The following is a 5626-nucleotide window of genomic DNA, read 5'->3' on the forward strand; positions in this document are numbered from 1 at the left end:
CTGCCACCGCTGTCCTGACACCGCTGTCCCAATGTCAGCACCACTGCTGCCAGCGCCGCTGCTGCTGCCGCAACAGTTGTGCTCAAGCACTGACTGCTCGCTCCTTGTGCTGCTGTGCAACCACCGGGTCTGGGACATCTGTGACCTCAGAGCCAAATGTGACCTCAGCCTGCTGTGACCCCTGAGCCTGCTGTGACCTCATGGTCTCAGGTTTACCCCCAGAGTTTGCCCCATCTGTAGAAATGGACTGCCCTGGTTGTAAGTGTTTTGCTTCAATGAAGGGCCACTACTCAGCAAAACCTTTGTTTTGCCTGCTGGCATTGCTGGTTAGGCTGTGGAGATCCTGTCCCTGGAGATCGTCTTGATGACTTCCCTCTTTCCCTGGGCTTGCCAATGGAGGAGATCCAGGCCCAGATGATGCCGGGGAAGGAAATGTGCCCTCAGCCCAGGGACGCTCAGCATGGGCTCCCCCAGTCCTCGGGGCCCCGCCACTGGTCACAGCAGCCCCTGCCTGGCTCCTGCCTGCCCACACTGTGGCCATCCACGGCTGCTCCTGGCCATGGAGCTCAGCCAGTGCTTCTGCGGGATGGCCTTTGCTGCTGCTGTCACGCAGACACTGAGGTTACAGCTCCATTTCTTTATTGCAACAGAAGTGCTGATTAAGGAAGCTTTCAGTCAATGTTGAGTTGAGCACTTCCAAATCCTTTCCTGGCAGAAACAGAAGGCCAAACTTGCCCTTATCAGAAGCATGCAGTGTTTACAAAGTGCAAGCCCCTTCTGAACCCTTTCTGGGAATCAGGAACACATGTGGTGGGGCCGGCTGCACCTGTGGGAGCAATGGGGAGCGTCAGCCCGTGCTGTGCTGCACTGCTGAGCTGGCAGCACGGTGGATGCGGGCAGGACATTTTCCATTTCCCCCAGACTGGGGCCTGCAGGCACCTTGCCGCCCCTTGGCACAGGCTGTGCCACCCAACAAAGCCCAGCAGGCCGGGAGGAGAGCCCGGGGGCAGCGCAGCTGCTTGGGCAGTGGCTGCTTGGAGGGACACGGGCCAAAGCCATCCCTGAGCAGCCACTGCCAGCCCTGGCCCTCCCTGCCCCGTGACAGCTCCCCCAGCCCCAGGGAACTGACTGACATAAACTCCACAGCCAGCAAAGAGATTGTCCCAGTAATTGTCTGCTGCTCTTCTTCCCTGCAGTTGGTCCCAGAAACATCCCTCACACTGCTCTAAATGCACACACATGGGCTGACCAGCCCCTATGCCTTTCCAGTCTGCTCTCAGAAATTTTGCAACAAACCCACCAATAAATTACAGGTTAACTCTGTGAATTGCACACTATAATTGTCTTCATTTTTCCCAATATCCGGAATTTCCTGTATATAGTAATGCTCTTGAGGATCTCTGATATTTTCAGCAATTTTTTTGTATTGAGACAGATGAAACAGCCTTATTGGTTTTACTTTTGGCAGGTCTGGTTTTTTTTCTTAGTGTGATGGTTTACTTATTATCTATATGTAAACTTATTTTTATTTATGTTTTTTTTCTTTCCCAAGCAATTATTTTGACAATCTGTCATTCACTTCATAGTCAATGTTGAATGTATGAACAATTTTGAATCTCTTTTTATAGGAATATAAAGATCTCAGAAAGCTGTATTTGTAATTTTGATGACACTTTTTCTCCCCATTCCCAGCTTTTACAATGATTCTTTTTGAAACATTCCTGAGGATAGGTAGAGTTACTTGGGAAATGCTTGGCTTAACCTGGGAATGGATTATTACTTTTAGTGCTATAAACCTACATTGCCTCAAGCTTCACAGCCACAGTCATGATTTGTGGCTCAAGGCATGGATGCCTGTCTGAATTAAAACAATGTTTGTGAGGCAGCTGAAGAGCTTAGACCTCAGACATTGAAATTCCTGAGACGAGGAGAAGGAAGAAAGGATAAAATTGTGTTTCAAAGGCTGTTTTTTCACTTCTAGTATGCGAGAAGTATGGTAGACTACACGTGTCTTCAAATGTCATTTAAATCCAGAACAACTCTCTACAGTTGCAGACACCAGGACAAATTACACAAAACTTTGCATCCTAATGCATCAGCTTTAATTCTAGTGAGAGATACGCCTTATTTACAGTGCGATTAGAGCAAATCCACAAAGCAACCTTGCCACTGTGTGAATGGCAAGAAGAATTTGCTTCTGAACAGATGAATATGTCCCACTCAAACATGACCAAAATTTGCCTTGACTTGGAAGCAAGTAGACAAGAAGCAATGCAGTATTTGGGTTTCATCCAGTGATAAATGGGGCAAGAAGCATTAACAACTTACCTGTTATACAGAACACAAGCACTGATACAGCCAATAATGCACCCACATGAAGGGATCTTCAGGACATTCCTTTATTTCTTAACCAGGAATGGGCAGCAGAATGCTGGCATTTATCTGAACTGGAAGCTGCATTCCTCTCCTGTTTCTCCTTTATTGGAATTACCAAAATGGCTGTTATAAATGATTAATCAAAAGCCAAGTTATAAAAAAAAAATGTGAAAAGATTTATTTATCTTTTTCCGCAACCAAAATATGGTCTTCAAAACCACCATAGCCAAAGAGACAGCATCGAGCCTGGGTTCGGTGCTGGGTGAGCCTGGATCAAACCTCTATCACATCAGAGTCCTCCTTGTTCACAAGAGCCACTTCTAGTGGGGATGTTTTATACAGTTTATTGTGCCCGAGGAGAAGGAGTCCAAGTTTCTTTTGGAATTCTTCACATTCTTAGTTGGTTCTTTCACTGTGCAGAGCTGGACAATTGCCGTTTCCCTGGTAATAGCCAGCGTTGATCGAATCCTGGGAAGTCGCTTATTCACATGTACATTCCTGGTGACTTTGGCTATCTTGATTGATGTTATCAACAGGGCGATGATCACTCTTAGGCATCTTCCGATGGCTCAGGACGGCGGTGATCATCACGCTGGGTGCGTTTATTCATAAGCTAAATGCTGAGCGTTATCCTGCCTCCTTCCGGAATTTCGGAGTTTGAATAGACGTCTGCTTCTTGGGCTGCTTGTAGTCAGAGACCTGTTTGGATTTCACAATCTTTATAAAATACTTTCTTTTATAGCATGAATTATTTCCCAACATATATTACAATCCCTCCCCTCTAATGTCAACACATTAATTTATGCTCCCTCTACATCCCAAATTACCATTATCTATTTACTTCCTACATCTACCCTCCACTTTTAAGGGTCCCCTACAAAGAGCAGACTTTATTAAATTCTCATGTCATGCACTCATTGCGGGATTCCCTAATAACCATTAAATTGTTCCCATTTGTTTTAACCTGGTTCTCAAATTTTGCCAAGACCTCAGCAGCATTGCTTGTACACTTCCCGTCTCCCAGGTTCATGATCATGGACACGTTGTTTCTGGAAGCCAACTCCAGGTCCACAGCCACTATAGCTATCTGCATACCCTGTACCACGGAGTGTATCAGTCTATTAAAACAAGGTATTAGACAAGGGAGGAATATGACTCCTGCTAGTGAACACAGCACAAAAAATATTATTTTGTTCCACCAGGCCCCCTCAAATAATCTGTCCCACCAAGATGACTGCAAGATCGAATTCCATTTCTGGACTGGGACATGGGCTACTTTCTTAATTTTGGCTGCCAATCCTCTTATGGTTTCCCCATAATCATCAATTTCAATACAATATTATGATTCATTGAATTTTCCACAGACCCCCTCTTCTTCAGTCAGCAAAGAGTCTAAAACTATTTGATTCTGGTACACAAAAGCCTGTACCTGAGTGTGCTGCTGACTCAACAATCCAGGGCCTCTGAGGTGTGATTTGACACAATTTCCTCCACTGGTTCAGTAGATAGATTGCAGTCCTATATCCATAGCTTCTGTCCTGAACTCATGTGGCCGGCCCATAATAATCAATTATCCTTGCCACCAGCCACTCCTCCTCCCCCCAAGTTGGCCTGCCACTTAGGACAGGTATCATTTTCTTCAAGCTTCTTCTCTCCCTCCTCAGGGTCTCATACAGAGGAGCCCCGAGTAAGTTGCTTTTGGTTTGAGGAAGAGTGAAGAAAACTGGCTGGATCATGCCCAAAGTGCACGATCCCTTCCACCTTGGAGGTAACTCACTGTAGGCTTTCTTTCCACAAATCCAATAAATTCCGTCTGGGGCTTTCCATCTGATATTAGTTTTTCCTGGGTCTCCCCAATATTCTCTCAGTCCTGCCAAGGATTGGTAAGGATTAGCTCCGGGACTCTTGACCCAACAAAGTGCCATCTGACCATTCCAATCACAATTTGTTTCATTCTTCTGACTCCAGTACACCATAGGAGGTTCTGGTTGCCAAACTTTGCTCTTGCTGTCTGAATTCACTGAAAAAGTGGTTATACACAGTGTGTATCCCACCATTTCAGTATATTCTTTCCCTTCTCGACTGATGCAGATAGTCCAAATCACTCGCTGATCCAACACCCATCCCTTAGGTCTTAGTGCCAATTTTGAGACCCTTGGGTTGTCCCATTTCAAAAGCTGTTCTGGAGCCAAACCTTCACCCTTCCAAGGCCACTTCTCTGCCAATTTCAGCCCCCTACAAATCCAATAATTTGACAGTCCCAATTCCGTGGCAATTTCCTGAACTAAATCAATGAGTAAGTTTCGATCTGGGAAGGTAGTTCCCCATCAGCGTATTGTCTCATGAACTGTTCGTACTGCTCACTCAAAGTTTTCAATCTTTCCTGTTCCACCCTTTTCTTTCTCAGTTCTGACTCCCTCCTTTTCAGCTCCTGAGTGAGTAATCGCTCTCATTTTTCCCTCAGGATCTATTCCATCTTTGTTCCTTGCAAAACAGACAGCCCTAAACATATTGCAGGCAGACTCCAGCATCATTTGCCTGTGCTAAGTCCAACATGATCGGCCCTCTGTTCAGGGTGAATTTGCTATCAAATTTCGTATTTCTTCCCACACAGTACATTTTCCTGTTCATCACGCACATTCCCAGATTCAAATTGTCGTAACACAATGGATTCACCTGGTGATACACTACAAAAATTGATTCTGTCTTTCCCCCAACCCACATTGTTTGGTTACATTGACTGCAAACGGGGATCGACATTGGTTCTACATTTCTTTTCAGCACTCAGTGTTCGTGCTTGTCTGACTGCCCGTTCAGTATCCCAGCCTTCAGATCTAAACACAGGATCTCTTTGCCCAATCTGCACCATTTGACCCGAGTGCCGTTTATCAAACAGTACCTTCCAGATTCCCTTGATGCATTTCTCCAGGGCTTGGCATGCTAAGATCCCCTTGTCCCTTCCCTCAGTCGGGACCATCTGAGTGCACTTACTGCACTCATCCACGGAGCCCTGATTTCCCACATGGTTCGGGGTCTCAATGTGCAGACTCTGTGTCCCACACATGGCTAGGCTCAGGCCAATCAGGATTCCCACCAGGCGTACTCCTCTGCCTTTGCCTCCACCCCCTGGGGTGCCACCAGCGGCAAGGAAGACCATCTTTGCGGCAGCAGGAGTATTCTTCAGGGAACACATTCTCTGACCTAGCCACATTCCTCCTCTTAAAGGAGATCTTGACAGCATCTGAGCTGC

Source organism: Ammospiza caudacuta, chromosome 12, assembly GCF_027887145.1.
Source record: "Ammospiza caudacuta isolate bAmmCau1 chromosome 12, bAmmCau1.pri, whole genome shotgun sequence".
Classification (NCBI taxonomy): Eukaryota; Metazoa; Chordata; class Aves; order Passeriformes; family Passerellidae; genus Ammospiza; species Ammospiza caudacuta.